The sequence below is a fragment of the Neodiprion pinetum genome, chromosome 2 (assembly GCF_021155775.2).
Source record: "Neodiprion pinetum isolate iyNeoPine1 chromosome 2, iyNeoPine1.2, whole genome shotgun sequence".
NCBI classification, from domain to species: Eukaryota; Metazoa; Arthropoda; class Insecta; order Hymenoptera; family Diprionidae; genus Neodiprion; species Neodiprion pinetum.
The window spans coordinates 19,310,159-19,322,739 of record NC_060233.1 but is presented as its reverse complement, the minus strand read 5'-3'; positions in this window follow the sequence as shown (position 1 = coordinate 19,322,739).

The window sequence follows — 12,581 nt, the reverse complement described above, 5'->3', positions numbered from 1 at the left end:
CGATTGGCAGCTTTATAAATCGAGCGCAAAACGTTGATCGTTTTGCCAGTACTTCGGTTAAACGAGCCGAAATAAAAATGTCAGCACTTATGGTTGACCATAACATCCCATTCAGAGTTATGAATCATTTGACGGATGTTATGAAAGATTGCTTCCCGGACTCAAAAATACTTCAAGATGTACAGCTAAAATCAACCAAAACTTAGGCGATAATAAAGAACGTAATTGGTGAATCTCAAAAAACGTATCTTATGAAAAAGTTGAGGTTTACAAAATTCAGTATCCTTGTAGATGAGTCTACCTACGTTACTGCTACAAAGTCACTATGCATTGTGGTTAGGTGAGTATACTATTTATAATCTCGTTGAAATTGATGACCTTAAGAAAGGCATGTACTGTAAGCGATATAAGACCTGCTGCGAGGTAAACACCACGGAACCGGATCGACGTCACAGATGATACCGATAAGGGGGCGGGGACAGAGCTTACTTGGCTAATCGCGAACAGCCGAAAAGGTAGTAGAGCAAAGGCCTCAGAACCATACGGATATGACATGCTCCGGCAGAAGGATTATCACTAGTGAACGACAGTGTCCGGATATCAGTGTCAAGAAGTCTTATATGTCGCTCGAAAGAAAATAAAATATTCAGTTGTGCTCTAAAAACGATTAATTATCTTAACAATACCAACAAATGCATTTTTTTCATTTTTGTTTTCGAATGACCCAAACAACCCAAACGTTTTAAAAAAAATTATTTGTAATTTTTAGATTCTATGATGAAAATGAAGGACAAATTGTTAGCCGTTTTTGGAACTTCGCCAAGTTTTTGAAGAAAAAAGTAATGACGAGTCAGCGACTGCTGAACATTTATTCAAATCTATCAAAGATTCTTTTGAAAAATATAATGTACCGTTCGAGAATGTGATTGGCTTCGGATCTGACGGATGCGGTACAATGATGGGTGCCAATAATTCCGTAACGAATAGATTCCGTACTGCCTGTCCCGAAATATTAATTTTTAAATGTATTTTCCATTCACTACATTTGTGCGCAAGTGAAGCTTGCAAGGTACTGCCCAAGATGTGCGAGGATGTAGCACGAAACGTGTATAATTTTTTCAAAGCCACCGCGAAGCGTCAATTTGAACTTCGAAAATTTCAGTTTTCTGACTTTAAACATCCATAAAATACTCTATCCATCGCGAACGCGATGGCTTTCGCTGGAAGCTGTCGTTTTGCGCCTCTTGGAGCAGTGGGTAGCATTGCGACTCTGCTTTATCGACAAACGGTGTTCCGAGAGACTGCACGCAATTGAGCATATTCTTGATTCTCTCAGTAATCCACTCATCAAACTTTTCTATTTGTTTCCTGAATACATTCTGCCTAAATTCACGCGTTTAAATCAACATTTTCAATCTGAAAAATGTGTCATCGCGACAACGTCTTAAATGATCAGCCAAACGCACTCAGATCTATTGGAAATGTACATGCATAGAGACTACGTAAATTGCACACCAATTTCTGAAGTTAACTCAGAAAATGCTGAGATATTTTTACCTCTGGACCAAATATATTTCGGGGTAGAAGTCGCCAATTTTTTGCAACGAGATAAGATACGAGATAATAAGAATCTAAAAATAGATTTTCTGAAGGGGTGGAGTCAATTTTTGATGTCTAGCTGTCAGCAGATCAAGAAAAGATTCGACTTTACTGACTCGACGTTACAGAAAATCAAGGTCTTTAAACCGTCCCTGGCGGTTCTCGAAAAAACTCGGGCAACAATGCTAAGTTTATTGCCTGCACTGATGCAAGCTTTGCCGCGTATAATTCCAGAGGAAATGCATCAAAAAGTCGATGATGAGTGAAGAATACTACCACAGTATGAAATACCGCCTCACGTCAACATTTCTGACGAGCCAGATCTATTTCAGCACGAATTATCTCAATACAAAGAAGAAGACCAAGTCGGATTTTCGTTTAAAAATTTGTCCAAATTTGTATTTGACGTTTTGGCACTTCCGCATGCTAATGCCGACTGTGAGCGCATTTTCAGTGCAGTAAATTTGGCAAAGACGAAAACACGAAATAAATTAATAATTCCGACACTTAATGGAATTATTTTATCCAGACAACGCATTAAAGATAACTGTGTGACATTCTAACCAGATAAGAATGATTATAATAGAATGACAAAGAATATATTGTACCAAGCTAGTCAGGAAAAGCTTGCTTCATCCCAAGACAGAGAATCGGAAGATGACGTCGATATGCCGAATTAATATTAATTTTAATTGTTGAAAGAGATGATTCTATATTAAAAATTTTAAGAAATTGTAAAATCCAATTACCGTACCTACTAATGATAAAAAGTCCGATTTATTGATATTCGTGGCAATAAAATGCATGAACTGACGTTGTTTGTGGTTTTTATTGAAAATAAACAAATGTACGATAATTTTCTTGTCAGTACTATAATTTTACGGCCCTGATATCATAATTTAGTCTATCAAGGTTGTGAACACTGGTTGACTGGCACAGCGCCGAACTGACTCACTGTTCAGGTGTAGATTTTGTAAAAGAGCAGTTGACCGGCATAGCGCCATAGGTGTTCCTCGTCTGGAGGGCATCGAACTTATTGTTAGCTTCAGTGAATTGTATTATCGAACTTCAAGCAAAGCGCTTAGTTCCGATTTCGAAACATATCATACAAGTAGAATCCACGATAGCACGGGATGTCTGGAGTGATAGGAATTACTTCATAGAGCATAGAATAGAAATTAGAACCATGAAAACAACACGGAGCAGAACATATAGATTCTGTCAGTATTATTTTATTTCTATATTTTTTGTTTATTAATTTTCACGGTTCGTTTTAGAATTCAGTTTATCTAAACGCAGAGGGCGACACTGTATCTGATTTGTTGAGTTAAACTTTGTTTACCTGGATTAAAACTTATTTGGGGTGGTTTTCAAAATTTACACAACGCGTTTGTTTCTCTGTCCTACACATAGAGGTATTATAGATAGAGCAGACAAGCAAGCTCTCAACGCGGCCGTGTCGAAGAGAGAGATAGCTGCAAATCAGGGTGGCTGCTGTCTTTCTCTAATGGCGCATGTGCAATGTACCGAGGTAGTAGCATATACGCAATTGCAAACGGGAATATCATATAACGGTTGAATTGTTTTGGAAATTGAAGATTTTTTTATTTTTTAATAAAAAATATGAGAATAAATAATCTACTATTTTAACATTCTTTTGATGAAAATGTTAATTCAATAAAGTTCATAGATTACATATAATGAATACATTTCAATGCGTAGAAATACTTTATCGTATATAGACCTACAGTAGATTAACGTTCTGAATTTTATTCACTCACCTTTAAATATTGTTAATTTATTATATTTCATACGAGTACGATATTTAATGTCTGCTAATTTGTCACTTTCGTGTTTCAGTCTAGTATCTATATAAGTTTGTACGATCAAGTAAATAACTTTGTGACGATGGTCGTTCAAAAACTCTTGATCAAGAGTATGATTGTTATCATCTAAAATTGATGGCGGTATAATTGTTAGAGTTGCAGTAACAATTTTTTTGAAAATACCTTTTGTAAACATAAAGCTTTTGAAACCGCGTATAACTTTTTCAGTACATCGACAAATGAAATTAACATCGTCAGAAGCAAAGATTAATTTTCCTCTATTTTTTAAAACAGTTAGTTTTGATTTAGATGTCGTAGGACCATTTAACATCTCCAAACATTTTTCACAATGAATTTTGCTTGTTGCTGATCGTACAATAAAACCAGCCGTATGTCTTATAATATCATTTAAATACTCAGATTCCAACCATGCTTCACTTTTAGTTGAGTCATCAATATTATAATTATTATGAAAATAATCTTTAATGTCAAATTTACAGAAATTTTTTTCTTTTTCGCTCTAACTCTTTTATTTGTCACAGTAGCATTTCCGTGTTCTTAACATCTTTTTTTTGCTCAACCGAAGTTTTATTAATACTATTTATATCGGTAGTATCGGAAATCAACAAGGTATCATCTTGCGGCTGACGATTTGCAGAACGAGACACTAAAACGTCTACGCTATTTAATAGTAACTTTTTAAATGCAGACCTAAATTGCTCGGTCGTAGGGTTATTACAAAACCCATTCATTCTACGGACCAATGCAAAGAACATTTCAAGATGATCTTGTGAGAGTTTACATGATAAAACATACTCGCATATATTTTCTTTAAATAACGTTTTACATAAAGAGTAAAAATTTTGTAAATCTGATAAAAACCCAACAAAACCAGTTCGAACATTTGATGTTTCAATAACTTTTTTTCTTACAACATTGAAAGTAAGTTCACCACCGCTACAATTCTTATTTACTGTTATCACCTCACTATTATCACAATTTTCATTTATCACGTCAGTCTTATTACATATTTTCTCATTTGATAAATTTTGTGATTTATTATTTATAGTAGTTCCCCTATTGATAAATAAATTTTCATCTGAAAATAGCTGTTGCAGATCACATTCATTATCACAAAACTCATTTTCATTCGAACTATCGACAGTGTCACAAACTTTTTTATTTGGCAATGTATGACTTATCTCGCTTTTATTTACATATTTTATCAGTATTTCATTTTTATCTCTACTTTTTTTACTTTTGCAAACTTTTTTTTTTTAATTAGAACTTGAACATCGATTTCCAAGCTTTCGATGTAAGCAACATGTTTGTCAATTTTTTGTTTTAAATCTCCTAAGGTTTCTTTTGTAACGGCACATCTTCCTGGTAATTTGCAAAGTTTATTTTTTATATTTAATAAATCACTAATGTCGTTGAATTGCAAGCAAAAATCAGCAGTCTCAGCAGCACCTTCAAACTCTGAATCTCTTTTCAACTTTTCTAAATAATGTGAAGCTTTTGATGTACCAGAACTTAAAACTTGTTGAGCAGGAATAACTTTCATTTTTTCATTTTCAAATTCGATATGCCGATTTTTTATTTTACTAGTACAATGCAACGCTTCTCTATATTGTTTTTTGTTTAATTTAACCATATACTTCCACTCTATAGGATTCGAATTTCTGTAAAGTGGACCTTTCAATGCAAAGAAGTTTCTTACTAATTTAAGCATGTGACATGAATCGAAAAAATATATACAGGTTTAGATGTCGATGGGCGAGGAAACCAAGGATGAAAATCTTTATCACTGTACTTGGAATTTGCCCCTAAAATTTTACAAGAATTTTTGTTCGATTCATCACCGTGAAATGTAACACTTGATACATCAATTTTTTGTTTGTGTGAATTAATAAGTAGTTCTTTTAAAAGTACACTTTTTTTTTGCCAGTTAGAGAATTAGTCAAATAGTACGTAATAGGAGCTTTGATATTGCCATTAATACTTACAAGCATAAAAACTAAAGCTTCACTCGCTTTGATAGGATTTCCATCCTTATCTACTACTTCCTTTTTACTTAATTGTCCTCCTAAATCCACTAGTCCTTTTCATTCTTTTGATGCTTCACAATAACACGCCCACTTTTTAATTTCCATTTCATCAAATGTCACATTGAATTTGAATTTATTACCTTTTTTTCTTCACTATTGACAAATGTAGATACCGGGACAATCTCTTGAAACTATACACACAATGCGCATGCGCCAAATAATTCAATCTCATTGGTCGGTGAAATCGCCCCGCGGTGATGTTATCGTCTGCTGAGCAGGGGGCCAACGTACACAAAATGAGACAAGATTCAAGAGTTGTAAATCTCTCGTGCATAAAACCGCGGATTGAGGTTATGTTGCTGTTTATTTTTACGTAGCGTGAATTGTCTAAGAATACTATCGTTCAGCAATACCGTGGTCGATATCGGAAAATATTCAACCGCCGCAAATATCAAATGATACAGAAATTGGATGTTATTTATTCAAAGAAAAAATCTAAAATTCAATGTGAAATTTCATTAACAAGTGGGAGTCTGGACAAACAGAGGTAGGTGAGTAAAAACAATGTTTATTGTGAACAGATTCTTTATTTACATAAAATTAAAAATGCGACTCATTAACGATTTATGTTGTGTGCATTTTATTGGAAATTAGTTGTATCCAAAAATACCAAAAGATCCAGTCTGATAATAATAGCTTCTAATATTTTCAGGTACGGAATAATTCATTGTCAAAGCGGAACTAAGTTTGTCAGGCATGGAAGCATGTAGGTAAATTTCTAATTACGTGATCTTTGACAATTACAATATTTTAACATGAATTCAATGATAAAATTCAAACTAAACTTCAGTTAAAAATGTCTTTAAATTTAACTTCAGTTGACGGTGTCATCTGGCTAGCTAGTTGCACGATAACTTGAAACCCAATTCAATCTTTCACTCTTTATAGGGTCCTACGCTAAGACTGAAAGCTTGTGAATCTCCATTTAGCGCAATTATTTCTGCATTTCATATTAGCATTGTCTGGAGCAAGAAAAATCTCATTTTGAGATTGGAAATGGAACCTGAAACGCAGAAGTTATTCAGTAGCACGAATTGAAATCCAAGAATTTTATAATGGTTCCTGCAACAAACGGACTCTTTCCAAATATCCTTGTTACAAGGTGATGTTCGGAGGACTATGAACAAGATATTGTATCGGATTACATTATTTGGAAAAAAATCTTCATGAATTTTGTTAAAAATTAGATATGCATTTATTTTGATGGAACAAGGGGCACAATCTTGAATCCGATAAGTCAATATCCTTGTAATAATGTTCTGACATTACTCTAAAACATGATTGTCCTTGAAGCTAATTGTGACGTTAGGGCGCATTTTGAGAAAGTTGATTTTCAACTTGTGTCACAGTATGTGATCTACGTTCCTGGGTTCTGCGCCTCAGATTAGATTTTCTTTATTTCGAACCGCACTAACATGTAATACAGAAATCATTTTAATAAATCTAATAGTAGTCGAATTTTCAATTTGAGTATTAGGTTCCCTTCACTTATTTAATTGAACATCATTAAAACATCATTAAAAATACATTGACTATCGACTATTTGTACATTTTGTTGAACTATTTTCGAGAAAAAAAAGATTCACAGTTTTGTTACAGATAGTGCGATATTTAAATTTCTTGAACACTCGGTTTAAGGGGACCCGGTGGTCTAGAAATTTCAAAAAAATCGATTTTTTTTTTGGTATTTTGAAAGTATAGTATCTTAAGAATATACTGTGAAATTTTCATGCGGAAATTCCCAATATTATAGTTTCTACAGCCCATTCCAGGTAGAGAGCGGTCCGCGCGCTCCTAACGGGTTCAGCACTCGGAGCGCGGGAGCTGTCCCGACCCTTCTCCGCATTTTACCTTTACATTTGTAACCGTCACCTTTACATTTGTAAACCGATTTATGAAGACTTGACCGCCGAAAATTTATTGGAAAGGTGTATTGGCAGCAATACGCAGAACAACAACGAAAGTTTCAACGCTTGTGTGTGGCACCTTGCGCCGAAACATATGTTTGCCGGCAAAAAAATAGTGGATATTGCCACCTATCTTTCCGCGTGTATATTCAACGAGGGCTTTATATCGCTATTAAAAATAATGGAGACCATGGGCATAACAATCGGGCCACAAGCGGAGCAACTCGCGCGAAACCGAGACGAGCGGCGAGTATCCAGCGCCAACCGTAGGAGCACCGACAACTCCAAAGAAGCTCGAACAGCTCCAAAAAATGAAAGAAGTGACGAAATCGAGGAATACAAACGTTCCGAAGGGATCCTCTATGGTGCCGGAATCGCAAGTTAACTGTAAGTATTCAAAATTTGCTCAATTTTTGAAAATATCTGTACCTCAAACTTTAAACTCATTTATCTCCAAACGACTTTTTTCGGCACGGCGGGGGTGAAAATAAAAAAACTATTCAACCGAATGACTTGAAATTTGGATACGTTGTTCACAACATGTATGGCTATCGTCAGAACTGGAATCATAATTTTATTTAAATAATTTCCTATTGTTTACACTAAAAAACTAGTGAAAAAAAACCCGATTTTATGAACTTTTTTTTCAACGCCCGCCATTTCGTCAATTTTTAATTTTTTCGATTTGTTCTAGTTCCGACCATAACTGCACTCTTTCTGATTGAGAATGTCTTTGAATTTTTTGTTTCAGATGAGTAGAAGTCTCGAAATCACCTCCGCAGTCTGGATCCGATTTTTCGAGAGGGTCATCTTTAGCGGCATTTTTATAATAATAAATATTGTTTTTGAAAGAAAAAAAAAATTTTTTTGTATGATTAATAAACGTAGTAATAAGCTCGAAAATTTAGAACATCGTTTTTTTTATTTTTAATAGCAAAAAAAAAATCGTGAAAATAGGTGTCATTTTCGTGCGCTAGACCACCGGGTCCCCTTAATGTCCCATTTTCAAAAGTGATAAAATTCAATATTACCGCCTGAAATCACAAGCGAGTTAGAAAGTCGCTTAGTTGCTTGAAAATGGCGATGATCTTTAGTAGTATAGCAATGAAGGTTCTGAGTACAAACACCTTCTTTACTGACTAAGCTGCTCCGCGCACCCTAGACGCAAACCCTTGAAGGTTACACCCACTCTCGTCAGATAAAACGTGCTCTGCCGTACCGACTTGGGGTCAAAAACGTGCAACCTTACCGACAGATGTATCGGTCGACGATGAAAAATCGCACTGCCTTACCGACAATTCTTATCGATCGAGGGTCAAAATCGTGCTGTTTTACCGACCGAAGGTAAAAGTCTTTGTGTAGTGCTCGTCTGCCAACGGTAGAGGGTGCAGCGGGGGCGAGAACTTTTTCACCGTCCCGCATTCTTTTCCCACGATAGGACTGCTAATGTGTAACATTAACCACTTCAAATGCCTTTCCCACGGTAGGACTGCTGATGTGTAACATCAACCACCCCCACATTCTTTTCCCACATTATCGACCACGTGACATTCCATAATTATTAGTTCCGAGAATTGTTTTTTATCCACTCGGATATCGCTAATGTGTAACATCGACCACCTTACATTCCTTTCTCACGTTATCAACCACGCGACATTCCAAAATTAATGGTTCTGAAAATTGTTTTTCACTTATTCGGTTGTCGGTTTGATATCAACCACGTGACATTCTTTGAGGCTTGTAACTATCATGTGAACTCAACGATGAATTTTAAACGGGTTCAGTCAGGACCAGAGTGCAAGGTCGGCCGATAGCCGCGGTACGGTCAGAGCCATGGATCTGCGGTTTTGGGTTACTATCGCTCTAAGAATGCTGAAAAGTGCACGCGCATACACCAACATACGTACAGCTGCCCTATAAAAAGGACGCTCATCACTGGAAAAGATCATTAAGTCACAACTTGTCGAGTATACGTGAGGAAAAAGCTCAAGATGGAATCCGCGAAGTGTTTGAGATTGATCGATATTATGGAATCGGCGTACAAAATCTTGGACAAATCATCATCAACAGCAGAGATTCAGAAATAGATAAAATTTGGAAGTCAAAATATTCGGCTTCTGAATAAAATTTTTCGAAAAGCATTATCGATTGGAGAAAAGATGAGAATTATCACAACGATCGGACTCTTGAAAGCGCTCGCGGAAAAATTCAAACGTCTTCAGAGGGTGGAGGTACACGGAAAGTAAGAAGAAGCGTTCGAGTTCACTGGGAAGATTTGGAATCAGCTTTCAAGGGGAGATTTCGAACTGGATCTATCGTCAATTTGAAGCATAAAGATGTAAAGTGATTTCCAGAAGACGCAAAGGTACTAGCTGTGACAAGACTAGAAAACGCTCTGAAGAAAGACAGGAGCTTGAAAGCCAACGTCATCCTGGATTATAAATTTTAAGTTAGAAAAGATGATCACACGGTGAAAGGGATCAAATTTTTCACAGATATCAACGAATGGTTCATCGCAAACGCGACGGTGCGTTTGTTGAAAACGGTGGAAGATTTCCAGAAAAGGATTCAGACTGGTCGTTACTTTTCTTAATTATAAATCTTACCGTCAACATTAACAAGTACGTGCCACTGCAAGGCGGTGTCTTCACATAGACATCACTACCCAAAGATATTCAAGATAAGAAGGCTGTCGTCAACATCCGTAACAGCGACTCGTATTGCTTTCTTTGGTCGGTCACCGCAGCTCTGTTCCCAGCCGACAACAAAAATCCCAGTAAAGTTACTTCATATGCGTATTTCAGCTCAGTGCTACAATACGAAGGTTTGCATTTCCCAATGTCTTTAGACCAGATTCCAAAATTTGAGGAACTCGACAAACTTTCAATCAACGGTTATGGTATAGATAGTACGGAAGAACAAAAGCGCAGTGAAATCGTACCCATTTATTTGAGCCGAAACAAGTCTGACATACTTGTTTCATCTTTTAGCGATAGAAACTGAAATCACTGACGATGACGATGATGATGTTGATATGGAAAATTATGAAAAAAATAGAATTTTTCATTTTACTTGTGTTCGAATATGTCTCGTGTCTTTACTTGTGTATGAATATGTGTAATAATATGTCTCGATGAATAAGATCTCAAATTTCTAAGCATAAATGTCGTACTTGGTTATGTGATGGATGTTTGACTTACTTTCATTCTGAAAAGTGTTTGACAAAGCGGCATGTAGATTGCATGAATTTGAACAAAACCAAAGTTATTCTACATACACACGAGAAAAAAAATACTAAAATTTAAAAATTTCAAGCACAAAGAAACCTTTCCATTCTGCATTCACGCGGATCTCGAATGTTTACTGAAACCTACGCTCAAAAAGATGGGAACAAGAACAATTTATCAGAAGCATCTTCGGTATAGTATGGCTAGTAAGCCATAGTAATCTACATTGTGCGTTCGACTATTCGCTTTCGAAATTTAAAATTAATCGCGAAGAGATTTGCATTCAATGGTTTGTGAATGAGTAAGCGGAATTGGCACATTCGTTAGAAGTTTATTTCAAAACTGTTGTACCGATGAAACCGCTCAATTTCAATCAAATCAACAAATTTCATTCAACAACAGTGTGTCACATCTTTGAAAAACCGTTTACACTCACAGACGTGAAACATTGTGATCACTGCCATTCCACAGGAAAGTATCGTGGTGCTGCTCATCGAGGTTGCAATCTAAATTACCAAAATTCGCACACTTTCCTAGTAATATTCCACAATCTGTCGGGTTACGATTCACATTTTCTGATCAAAGCACTGGCTACATCGTTCGTAGGCACAATTAAGCTTCTACCCGTAAACAAGAAGAGAATACATTTCTTTTACAAAATATGGCAAGGGGACAGATGTAAAGTTTAGATTCGTAGATTCGTACCGTTTCATGCCCAGTAGTCTTGGGAAATTAGCAACGTATCTCGGTGATGATCAAAAATCAATCACACGAATATATTATCGTAGCTCAGATGAATTTCAGTTATTGACCAGAAAAGGAGTGTTCCCGTACGAATACATAGACAGTTGGGAAAAGCTCGAGGATAGACGGCTACCATCCAAACAACAATTTTACTCAAGATTAAATGATCGGGATACATCAGACGACGACTATGCACATGCATGTAGTGTTTGGCAAACTTTTTGTTATGTATGTGCAAAATATGGCAGATGCAGGAGAGGAGGTTATAAATAATAACTCGCGAATCACAAAGATGTCTTAGATTTATTCTGATATAACTTACACTCTAGATACAAGCAGTGGCGAGCACGATAGCCATTTTCAGTCTGCCGGCGCTCGCGTTGCCGCGCTGCGCGCACGCTCCTGTACACACATACGTGCGAATTCGCTCCCACTCTCATAAACGCTATGCTTGCGAATATAGCATATCAATACATACCTAACACTTCCCCCTGTGAGAAAGGAAAGCTTTAGGAGCTTTTATCACCAAAGTAATGTTCAGAATCCGGGAAGCGGATAGGGCTTTTGGTTTTACGCTTAGGTCTAGAATTGCTTGCATCATCAGATGAAGCATCTGGCTCGTTAATTACAATAGTTGGGTTTGTCGTGGGCACGCTTGCGGAGGCATTGTTAGATTCATACAGAGAAACGTGCTCCGATTCAGGTACGAAGTAGTCGTAGTCATTACATTGTTTCAAGGTACCTTATATAGCAGAGATTTGATTAGCATGCCTAATCCAGATTCTTCCGTCGTCTAATTTAATTTTGAATAACAGATTGCCCCTGTGTTCTAGAATCCTACCGAAGACCCATTTATTATTTTTAGTGTAATTACGGACTAGTACTCTTTGATTTATAGAAAATTTACAAGCTTTTACATTGATAGCTTGTTCTTTGGCTACTACTGGCTTCAACAAATCCAGTTTACATCTTATCTTACGCCCTAAAAATAGTTCTGCTGGAGTTTTACCGGTAGTGCTATGCGGTGTGTTTCTGTATTGGATTAATATTTTCCTTAGACTAGCATTCACATTCTTTTCATCGTCGACTTTTTTTAAAGCAAATTTGATCATTTGAACGAACCTTTCAACCTGACCATTTGAGGCGGGATGGTGGGGTGCAGAGAATTTA